The following is a 12,994-nucleotide window of genomic DNA, read 5'->3' on the forward strand; positions in this document are numbered from 1 at the left end:
TCTGAACATAAAAATGGATACATACAATAAGAAGTATGTACATCTTTAATGTGTTGTCCAGGTCTTAAAGGGATTGTCCAGGACTTAACAATTTATGACGTATCAGTATTATACCTTATTATGAGACAGGTGGGGGTGCCAAGTGGCTACCAATGATCAGCTTTGGCATTTCGGTAATTGAAGGGGTGGAACATATCAGGCTCAAACAGTTCTCAGTGGCCATTGAGTACTACACTTTATCTCCCATTGTTTTGAGCAGCAGTACCCTAGAATCTCTATACAGTGTATGGAGCTATGATTTTTCCGCATCCGCTAAGGCTACGTTCACATTTGCGTTGTTGTGTGCTGCGTCGGCGACGCAACGCACAACACACGCAAAAACGCATGCAAAACGCAGCAAAATGCTGCATTTTGTGACGCATGCGTTCATTTTTATAGCGCAAAAAAATGCAACAAGCAGTGTCCTCTGCGCCCTGACGCTTGCGCCCAAAAAATGCATGCGTCACAAAACGCAACACAATGCATGTCCATGCGCCCCCCATGTTAAATATAGGGGCGCACGACGCATGCGTCACCGCGGCTGCGCCCGACGCAACGCAAATGTAAACGTAGCCTAAGTGCGGAGGATGCCAGATGTCAGACCCCAACTAATATGACTTTGCTGATCAATACCTATCTATCATTATTTTAGTCCATTATGTAGTCCATACATGAATCAAATGTATTTTTTAAATGCCTCTGACTAAATTCACCAGAATGGAAAGTATCACAGTAGGCGTCCACGCTGCGAGAAATGAGAACCCTGGGAGCTTCAAATAAGGTTTTATTAGTACCCACAAGTTTCTCAAAGTCAAAAAAAGAAAAGAAATGTCAGGTTTTTATTAGTACCAACCAGCAGGTTGAGTTTTTATTAGTCAGGCACTGAAATGTGTTGGAATTAATAAAAACCTTATCTGAAGCTTGAAAACTCTCCATTTACTGTAGCGTAGCCTGCCTAATGTGGTTCTCTTCATTTTGGTAAATACACATCTGGAATATATCTCTTCCAGCCACGGGGCAGCAGTAGTGATGAGCAAGTATACTCGTTGCTCGGGTTTTCTCGAGCACACTCGGGTGGTCTCCGAGTATTTGTTAGTGTTCGGAGATTTAGTTTTCGTTGCCGCAGCTAAATGATTTACAGCTGCTAGACAGCTTGAATACATGTGGGGATTCCCGAGACACCAGGCAACCCCTACATGTACTCTGGCTGGCTAGCAGCTGTAAATCATGCAGCTGCGTCAACAAAAACTAAATCTCCGAGCACTCACAAATATTCGGAGATCACCCGAGCGTGCTAGGGAAACCCGAGCAACGAGTACACTCACTCATCACTAGTCAGCAGCAGTGGATGTTCATGCTTAAACAGGTGTTGGGCCATCACTCAACACCACCAGGAGAGCGCAATGACCCACTCTTTGGTGTTCTTCTTAAACGGTACTGCCCTATTCTTTGCGGTTTTATTCCTCTCTAGAGTTCTTCCGACTTCATTTAGAGGCATTTTGAGGTTTGTAATTGTGACATTCCCCTTCAGATGCTGTATGCATGAAAGGTTATCTCAGTACATGTAGAAAATATCTCCGCACATCAGTATCTTGTACTGCAGCCCACAGAGCTGTTCAGCACCTGTCCACTGGCGTAGGCGCTCTGTACCCTGAGGTCCAGTCATTCTGTGCATGCGCCGATATTGACGGAGGTCAAAATAGGAGAAATTCTGAGAAACTGAGTTCCTTTTCCATCCTCAAACTGAATTGTGCTCATAGGCTTTTTCTCTAATTTTCAGTGTCATAGACGATGCATTATTTTTGCTTTGGCTGTAAATGTATTTAGTTTTGCCAGTGGATAATAGTTATAGAATGCTTGTCGAGAGGATCGTAATTGGATATGTAACACATAATTACATTGATTTTCACAATTCATTTAAAGAACATTATTGATTTGTTGTATGAATGTAATTTTTGGCAATTTGTATTTAGCTGTACATTGTTGCCAGCTATGAATGCATGCCTTGTCTGACTAGAGGAAGGTAAAAATAATGAAAAGTAATTGTACAGTAGCTGAGGGGGGATTTTACATTTATTAATGTTAGATATTCCACCTTCCAGATTAACAGTATACAGATGTAAACGGGAGCATCCAGAATGTAATCAATAGAGAAAGGGTCCACTACGTTTGCTACTTAGAAATACAATATTACAGAAAATCAGATTAGGTCACATTATATTCCTGGGGACATTAAATAAAGTAGTAACCCCCAAAACAGATTTATGCATTTAAATAAAATAACAAAACCTCAAAAAAGGGGGGGGGGGGGGAATAAGAAGGATGGAAATACACATGTAGGTAGTATGACGATAAGACGAAATCATAAAAATAAAGGGTAAGTCCCCTACTGTCACCACATGTGTATTTATGGATAAATTACGGACTCATCGGTGTACATATACAGTATGTAAGAAAAGAAGAAACAAACAAAGATGCAAGTCCAAAGATGGTGAATAAAATATACAACTTTATTAGTCAAATGCAATAAAAAAAATTTGAGGTTGGGAAAATGACTGGTAGTGCGGTGGATGCAGTTCAACGTGACAATCACATGAGTTATATACAGTCATGGCCAAAAGTATTGACACCCCTGCAATTCTGTCAGATAATACTCAGTTTCTTCCTGAAAATGAATGCAAACACAAATTATTTGGTATTGTTATCTTCATTTAATTTGTTTTAAATAAAAAAACACAGACGAGAATGAAGCAAAAAGCAAAACATTGATCATTTCACACAAAACTCCAAAAATGGGCCAGACAAAAGTATTGACACCCTCAGCCTAATACTTGGTTGCACAACCTTTAGCCAAAATAACTGCGCCCAACCGCTTCCGGTAACCATCAATGAGTTTCTTACAATGCTCTGCTGGAATTTTAGACCATTCTTCTTTGGCAAACTGCTCCAGGTCCCTGATATTTGAAGGGTGCCTTCTCCAAACTGCCATTTTTAGATCTCTCCACAGGTGTTCTATGGGATTCAGGTCTGAACTCATTGCTGGCCACCGTAGAAGTCTCCAGTGCTTTCTCTCAAACCATTTTCTAATGCTTTTTGAAGTGTGTTTTGGGTCATTGTCCTGCTGGAAGACCCATGACCTCTGAGGGAGACCCAGCTTTCTCACACTGGGCCCTACATTATGCTGCAAAATTTGTTGGTAGGCTTCAGACTTCATAATGCCATGCACACGGTCAAGCAGTCCAGTGCCAGAGGCAGCAAAGCAACCCCAAAACATCAGGGAACCTCCGTCATATTTGACTGTAGGGACCGTGTTCTTTTCTTTGAATGCCTCTTTTTTTCTCCTGTAAACTCTATGTTGATGCCTTTGCCCAAAAAGCTCTACTTTTGTCTCATCTGACCAGAGAACATTCTTCCAAAACATTTTAGGCCTTTTCAGGTAAGTTTTGGCAAACTCCAGCCTGGCTTTTTTATGTCTCGGGGTAAGAAGTGGGGTCTTCCTGGGTCTCCTACCATACAGCCCCTTTTCATTCAGACGCCAACGGATAGTAAGGGTTGACACTGTTGTACCCTCGGACTGCAGGGCAGCTTGAACTTGTTTGGATGTTAGTCGAGGTTCTTTATCCAACATCCGCACAATCTTGCATTGAAATCTCTTGTCAATTTTTCTTTTCTGTCCATATCTAGGGAGGTTATCCACAGTGCCATGGGCTTTAACCCCTTCATGACCGTGGGATTTTTTGTTTTTCCGTAATCGTTCTTCGCTCCCTTCCTTCCCAGAGCCATAACTTTTTTATTTTTCCGTCAATTTGGCCATGTGAGGGCTTATTTTTTGCGGGACGAGTTGTCCTTTTGAACGACATCATTGGTTTTACCATGTCATGTACTAGAAAACGGGAAAAAAATTCCAAGTGCGGTGAAATTGCAAAAAAAGTGCAGTCCCACACTTGTTTTTTGTTTGGCTTTTTTGCTAGGTTCACTAAATGGTTAAAATGACCTGACATTATGATTCTCCAGGTCAGTACGAGTTCATAGACACCAAACATGACTAGGTTATTTTTTACCTAAGTGGTGAAAAAAAATTCCAAACTTTGCTAAAAAAAAAAAAAAAAATTGCGCCATTTTCCGATACCCATAGCGTCTCCATTTTTCATGATCTGGGGTCGGTTGAGGGCTTATTTTTTGCATGCCGAGATGACATTTTTAATGATAGCATATCGGTGCAGATACGTTCTTTTGATCGCCCGTTATTGCATTTAAATTCAATGTTGCGGCGAACAAAAAAAACGTAATTCTGGCGTTTCGAATTTTTTTCCCGCTACGTTGTTTAGCGATCAGGTTAATGCTTTTTTTATTTGATAGATCGGGCGATTCTGAGCGCGGCGATACCAAATATGCATAGATTTTATATTTTTTTTATTGATTTATTTTGATTGGGGCGAAAGGGGGGTGATTTAAACTTTTATATTTTTTCAACATTTTTTTCAACTTTTTTTTTTTTACTTTTGCCATGCTTCAATAGCCTCCATGGGAGGCTAGAAGCAGGCACAACCCGATCGCCTCTGCTACATAGCAGCGATCTGCTGATCGCTGCTATGTAGCAGAAATGGAGTTGTGCTGTGAGCGCCGACCACAGGGTGGCGCTCACAGCCACCGGCGATCAGTAACCATAGAGGTCTCAATGAGCTCTATGGTTACAATGGAGACGCATCGCCGACCCCCGATCATGTGACGGGGGTCGGCGATGACGTCATTTCCGGCCGCCCGGCCGGAAGCGGTAGTTAATTGCCGCTTTCTGCGATTGACAGCGGCATTTAACTAGTTAATAGGTGCGGGCAGATCGCGATTCTGCCCGCGCCTGTTACGGGCACATGTCAGCTGTTCAAAACAGCTGACATGTCCCGGCTTGCATCAAAGCAGGGGAGCCGACATCGGACGGTATAGTATGTCCGATGTCAGTAAGGGGTTAAAGTTCTTGATGACACTGCGCACGGTAGACACAGGAACATTCAGTTGTGCGATACCACAACAGAAACGGAAGTGAAAAGAGGGGAGAAGGTATAAAAAGATAATAATTTTATTGAAACAACAATGTTAAAAATAAATACAAGGCATTGACAATGGGGAAGGGGAAAGGAATAAAGGAAGCAAAAAAAGGGGGGGTAGAACCACCAAGCTAGAGAAAACGAAACTGCACTATACCACAAAGGGTTAAGACAACTGAACCCAATAATAATATGATGGTAGTACTGGTGGAAAATAGAGCAAACCAGATATACTAATAGAAGGTAAATACTGTAGCACCAGGTATAGCTCCCACAGGCATGAAACTATTCTATTATCCGGCATGAAGTGAGTATATGTCTCTCTCAGATACAATGCAGTAACAGGGCCTGCTAGTGTACTGGTGAATACTCCCACAGTTAAGTGCAACAGCGGAAAAAATGCCCAAAATAAATAGCCAGGGAATGGTTTACCTGTGATGCAGATCACATGCAGAGGTATCTGGTGTAGCTGGACAGTGCAGGTGCGGTTCCCATGCGCCCGACAAGCGCTGTTTCGCCGTAGCTTCTTCAATAGGGGCGAGGACAGGGGTTAAGGAGGTGTGGGGGACTTTTATAGTGAGAGGGAATGGCGATGCATAAACCGGAAGTGTCCTACGCCGCTTGTGATTGCGCACATTGTGGGGCCGTCCCACCGAAGCCAGCGGGACTTACGAGTCTGCGCACCGTGACACGCAGTGAGCCGCACTGCGGTCACATGATCGCGCACTTCGGAACTCAATAGCGGGATTACGGACCCCGCGCGTGCGCAGTACAGCCAGGAGGCGCGGTGGATGGCAAGAAAGACAGCGGGGAGTGTTCTGGGAGGGTTAAAGCTGCGCGCGCATCACGGGCCGTCCCACCATGCCAAAGGGACTCCCGAGCATGCGCACCGTGACACGCAGTGGAACACACTGCGGTCACGTAATTGGCGCCTCTCGGGAGTCAGGGGGGGAGCGGACCCCGCGCGTGCGCAGTACCACTCCCAGGTACACCGGAGAGAAAGAAAAAGGAACTGGGCATACATATTAGAACGAATTGACATATGGGCCAAAGTGAAATAAAGGGAGGGGGGGAACTAATATAGAGGTTGAGGGCTCTATTACCACTTATTATACACATAGGCACTCTTATGGTGGCTCAATATTTGGTCATCATTCCGTTAGTCCCTTCACCTCACTTCATAACCTGCAGTTATTACACTTCCCCCTTTTTTTATCTTTTCATACTTATGATCATGCATGTGGGGGTGCATATGTGCATGTGCATTGGCATGCGTGTGTGAACCTCTATATGTATATTTATTTATATACACTTCTATAGGGCGTTTTAATTTATTAGCCCCTGTTAGCCCTCAACCTCTATATTAGTTCCCCCCCTCCCTTTATTTCACTTTGGCCCATATGTCAATTCGTTCTAATATGTATGCCCAGTTCCTTTTTCTTTCTCTCCGGTGTACCTGGGAGTGGTACTGCGCACGCGCGGGGTCCGCTCCCCCCCTGACTCCCGAGAGGCGCCAATTACGTGACCGCAGTGTGTTCCACTGCGTGTCACGGTGCGCATGCTCGGGAGTCCCTTTGGCATGGTGGGACGGCCCGTGATGCGCGCGCAGCTTTAACCCTCCCAGAACACTCCCCGCTGTCTTTCTTGCCATCCACCGCGCCTCCTGGCTGTACTGCGCACGCGCGGGGTCCGTAATCCCGCTATTGAGTTCCGAAGTGCGCGATCATGTGACCGCAGTGCGGCTCACTGCGTGTCACGGTGCGCAGACTCGTAAGTCCCGCTGGCTTCGGTGGGACGGCCCCACAATGTGCGCAATCACAAGCGGCGTAGGACACTTCCGGTTTATGCATCGCCATTCCCTCTCACTATAAAAGTCCCCCACACCTCCTTAACCCCTGTCCTCGCCCCTATTGAAGAAGCTACGGCGAAACAGCGCTTGTCGGGCGCATGGGAACCGCACCTGCACTGTCCAGCTACACCAGATACCTCTGCATGTGATCTGCATCACAGGTAAACCATTCCCTGGCTATTTATTTTGGGCATTTTTTCCGCTGTTGCACTTAACTGTGGGAGTATTCACCAGTACACTAGCAGGCCCTGTTACTGCATTGTATCTGAGAGAGACATATACTCACTTCATGCCGGATAATAGAAAAGTTTCATGCCTGTGGGAGCTATACCTGGTGCTACAGTATTTACCTTCTATTAGTATATCTGGTTTGCTCTATTTTCCACCAGTACTACCATCATATTATTATTGGGTTCAGTTGTCTTAACCCTTTGTGGTATAGTGCAGTTTCGTTTTCTCTAGCTTGGTGGTTCTACCCCCCTTTTTTTGCTTCCTTTATTCCTTTCCCCTTCCCCATTGTCAATGCCTTGTATTTATTTTTAACATTGTTGTTTCAATAAAATTATTATCTTTTTATACCTTCTCCCCTCTTTTCACTTCCGTTTCTGTTGTGGTATCGCACAATGGAATATGTGGCTTATTTGATTTTTTGAAGTGACATTCAGCCTGTATCTCTATAAGGACTATGGGAATATACAGGAACATTCAGGTCTTTGGAGATAGACTTGTAGCCTTGAGATTGCTCATGCTTCCTCACAATTTGGTTTCTCAAGTCCTCAGACAGTTCTTTGGTCTTCTTTCTTTTCTCCATGCTCAATGTGGTACACACAAGGACACAGGACAGAGGTTGAGTCAACTTTAATCCATGTCAACTGGCTGCAAGTGTGATTTAGTTATTGCCAACACCTGTTAGGTGCCACAGGTACGTTACAGGTGCTGTTAATTACACAAATTAGGGAAGCATCACATGATTTTTCGAACGGTGCCAATACTTTTGTCCACCCTCTTTTTATGTTTGGAGTGGAATTATATCCATTTTGGCTTTAGGACAATTCTTTTTGTGTTTTCATTTAAGACAAATTAAATGAAGATAATAATACCAAATAATTTGTGATTGCAATCATTTTCAGGAAGAAACTGAGTATTATCTGACAGAATTGCAGGTGTGTCAATACTTTTGGCCATGACTGTACTTATAACAAATATATCAAACTTATGATACATGATTACCATTGATGTAGAGACCAATATGGATTATGATTGGAATAGTTAATAAACTGATACAGATACAATTTTATTTTTTTTAACTTTTACTTTTTCAATTTTTTTTTAAGTCCCAGTAGTAATTAAAAGGATAAAAAATAACTTAAACAAAGACGTTTGTAAGGGCTAGCGGAACGCACTGAGTATAGATAGGTAGCTACAAGGTGCGTTCGCAACCCGGGGTCCACCGTGCAGAGATATCTGCTGCAAAGTAACAGCGGATAATCTCTGAGCTCACACGTGGGTTAAGCTTCACCCCGTGTGAACTCTAAGCGATCTCTGTTGACAGCGCTGTACACAAAACTATTACCCTAAGGGTTGTGCTTGCTCTGGAACTCTTATGTGCTAACCGCACACATGAAGGAACCAGATGCTAAGCCAAGGCTAATTGCCCCCACTGATGCTAGCTGCCTGCCTGAGTGTACAGTCCCAAAGCTACAGCCTCACACCACATATGTATAGAGTGGTATAGTATCCACTGGCATAAGCCAAACACATTTGATACTAGTGCCTGGCCGTGCGGTCATGCAAACCTTTTATAGTTGCAGCTCTACATGACCTTCCTGGTGGACCAATAGGAGCTGCAACAGGGCCTGAGCGTGTGACCCCCGACCTCCAATGAGAGGTCCTCCCGTGGGCATGCTCAGTGCGTGAAAAGCAGGACTTAGTCCCAGAAAAGCCTGCTCACCGCTGACCAGTGCTGGCTACAAGGGCAGAGACTGGAAAATCAGCAGTAACTATTTGCACAGTATCAGGCTGAGCCAGACGCTGGGACCGACATCTCTGCTGAGCAGGTTCCGCCGCGGCTGGAGGAGAATGGGAGACCGCAGCAGACATGGTTCGAGATTCCCCCTATGCAGCTGCTGGAGATCGACACCTAACAATGTTTCATTGCTTTATAGTAAAAGCAAATACAAAAATTTTAAACTGAATTGGTATTTCAGACATAATTTGAGATATTACATATGTGATGAGAATTTTTATCCTGTGTGATAAACTTGATCAGGAATAATGCCAAAACTGCTGTTTTTTTGCCTTACATGTCTAAAAAAAAAACATAATTAAAGTGATAAAAAGTTGTAAGTTCTCCAATGAAAAATATGCCCACAAAACATAAACCCTCATAAAGCCACCAAATGTAAATAGTGATAGCTCAAAGAAATGGCCATCTATAAAACTTTTGGAAAGTTTTTTTTTAAATTATATATAAGTAGTAAACTATAAAAAATTATGTAAATTAGGACTTGCTATAATGGTACTATCCAACAGAATAAAGTTAACAACGTAACGTTGTTACTTATGACTTTTGTGTTTGAAACTGTTAAACTGTAAAGCGCTGCGGAATATGTTGGCGCTATATAAATAAAGATTATTATTATTATTATCAACAAGTCAATTATGCTACACAGTGAATGCTAAAGCAAAAATGTAAAAGATAAACTTGAATACAGAATTGCTATTTTTTGTTCATGTTGTCTGTCCTAAATAGGAATAAAAAGTAATTAAAAATTAATCTGAAATCCAAAATGATATAATTATGTGATTGTGAATTAAAGCTCAGTACTGATTATTTTCATTTTAGATTTTACATAAGTGGCATAGTTTGAGTTACACTTCTCTAAATACGGAAAACCCATTTAAAGTTATGCGCACATGTGATTCCTTTTTTCACTTGGATTTTGCCTAAGATTTGCCTGAAGAAGTACTCACGTTAGGTATTTTATTCATTAAATGTGTGTTTGCACGTGTAATGTAGTGTGAGTGTATTGATATACTCACCTACCGCTGCTCTCTCAGGTGCCTAGCTCCGTTCTGCTCCTGTCATTCAGCTGCAGTGCAGTACAGCGCAACCTCCACCAGGGGGAGCTTGATAGAGAAGCCAGACTGCACACACCGAGCAACTGAACAGATGCGACCTAGTGGCGAGAGCAAGGTCAGGAAAGCCAAGTCTGAGCACAAGACAGCACAACAGTACAAAAGAATTTAGACTGAATGGACAGTCAGGACGTAGTAAGGGATCAGTAAACCAGGACAGGCAAAATACGGTACAATAGGGACAAACTGAAGCAGAGTCAAAAAGCCAAGCAAGGAGATCAGAACCAGAGAGTCAAGCAGAACTACAGACAAACAAAGAGACACTGGGTAAGGGCGGGCAGGGGGAGATAGCAGACACAGGACAAGTCAGGGTTCACAGTAGGACAAATCAAGGGCTTCCAGAGTCAGGTTCACATGCCAAAGACAGAGCTATAGCTGACATCACCCTCAGGATACCTGGAAGCTAAATAGCAAACCCGAGCCCAGAATGAGGCAGATCAAAGTTAACCCTTGACATGATCCACCCAGAGAAAGAACAGACAGGACTAAACTCCGGAACGGATCATGACAGCTCCTCTTTGGAGTGACAACATCGCTCTATAGACTCTCCAGTTCACGCTGCATTCTGCATAACCCCAAAATAGCTTTAGTAATCCTATTGAGCGACAGATCCATAGACAGATCCATAGACATCCATGGGATCCATAGTCTTACATTGGTAAAGAGACTTTTGGTTCATGCATAGAGCATAGAGTGAGTTGGCTAGTCTTAATTGTGATGTCACTAAGAGGAGGAGATGAATGGCACTGGATCTCGGAGAAAGAAGCGGTAGGTGGTGATATATTGATACCTCCCACACTTATTATTATTAATTTTTATTTCTATAGCGCCAACATATTCCGCAGCACTTTACATATTTTGATGGGACTCGTACGGACAATAGAGACATTATGGAATAAACATAGCTCCGATACCAAAAGGAGTGAGGTCCCTGCTCACAAGCTTACAATCTATGACTTCATTACATGCACATATACACACAGTTAAAAAAATAAAGATGGGAGCGGGCCTTTAAAAAATGTTTCAAAGAATGAACATATGAACTGCAATGTCAAAACGACTTGTGCATATGTTCAGTTTATTTAGGTTTTGTTTAACACTTCAGGTGTCGAAAGTTGTGAAGTGGCTAAAAAAAGGTAAATGACCATTTTATTAAATGGCTTCTGATTGAAAACCAATGACTAGTTTATATATACTGCAAAATTAAAAAGCCACTAGTGGAAAACCCGCAAAATGACCAAGACGATGCCAAAGAAAAAACATTTTTTTGATGCATCTTCTGCTTCAAAAACTCAGCGGCTAAAATAAATTGTGTGCACAAATCCTTAAGGTGAAAACTCATAATCACTTAGACAACTTTTTATTTATTTATTTTACTCACTTATGTATGGAGCCAATAATTCCACAGTGCTTTACAGACATCGTTCATCTCACACTCCAAAAACAGCGATAGTGAATTTAGATTTATGAACCCCTATTTTTGGAGTGTGGGAGGAAATCTGAGAACCTGGTGGCAACACATGCGAACATGGGGAGAGCATACAAACTCCTTCCTTGCAGATAGTGATTAGCGAGCGTGCTCGTTACTTGACATTTCTGAGCATGCTCGGGTGATCTACAAGTATTTTGGGTGTGCTCGTAGATTATGTTTGCATTTTGCCGCTGCTGCGTGATTTGCGGCTTTTAGCCAACCTGAACACATGCAGGGATTTCCTGTTTGATAGGGAATCCCCACATGTATTCAGGCTGTCTAGCAGCTGCAAATCATGCAGCTGCGGGGACACAAACATTCTATGAGCACACCCAAGATACTTGGAGAACACCCGATCATACTCGGAAAACTCAAATAACGAGCACACTCGCTCATCAGTACTTGCAGATGTTGTCCTGAACCCAGGATCCCAGTGCTAAACACTGAGCCACTGTGCTGCCCAAAGTGCTCTAGTTTGGCCCTACACCTTACATGCTGGCAACCCAGGGAGGTCCACTTCTACTGTACACTTATTACAATTCATGCCTCCAATACGGTTGACCCCCAGGTAAACTTAATTGTTGGATTTAAAAAATTAACAAAATATTTTTTTCTCAATAAAAAATAAACTAAAAAGAAAAAATAATTACACAAAAAAAATCAAAATGGGCGGAACACGCAAAGTGACCCAGCTACTGTATTTTTATTGTATATGTGATTAATATTGCATTAAAACAGCTTTATCTTAACCCAATAAAAGCGACCATCTTCCATAGGGCGCTGCATGACAAGTTTTTAAATATTAATGAAAAGTTATTGTAAGTTTAACAAACAGCTTCTCGGTTCGTTCTCATAATAATGCGTTGTCCGTACACGATTAGGACAGCTTAAAAAATAGAATTCTGTTACATAAAGCGAACAGCAGGCGATCATAAAATAAAAGTTTAATGGCAGAGCTGTGTTGCCTACATTCACATATATTAGTGAGAAAAAAAAGCTTGCATCCTGTATAATTAGAGATTTTCCATTAACCCCTTCTCAGATTTGCTGTGTAGTCTCTACTCTGGAAGCAATAAGGTTTGATTAAAACCAGAAGTAAAAAAAACCTCATATGGGACATGGAGAATGCCGATTTTGGATAGATTTGAAATTAAATTTAAATCAACTGAGATGCCTTTCTGTGTTCATTAATTATATCACCTGAAGGCACACATTATGAGATATTTTGCACAAGATATTACAAGATATTATTATCTTTTTTGGGGGGTTGTGCATAAATTATGTAGTTTTCATTTTACTAATATACTTTACAACTAATGGTTTATATGTTTCTGACATTTTATAACATGACATGAACTGTGTCCTTCTTTAAAGACTGAATTAAAACTCCTGCAAGAAAAAAAGCTTATAAAATAAGATCTATATATAAATTACCGTATATACTCGAGTATAAGC

Source organism: Ranitomeya imitator, chromosome 9 (assembly GCF_032444005.1).
Source record: "Ranitomeya imitator isolate aRanImi1 chromosome 9, aRanImi1.pri, whole genome shotgun sequence".
NCBI classification, from domain to species: Eukaryota; Metazoa; Chordata; class Amphibia; order Anura; family Dendrobatidae; genus Ranitomeya; species Ranitomeya imitator.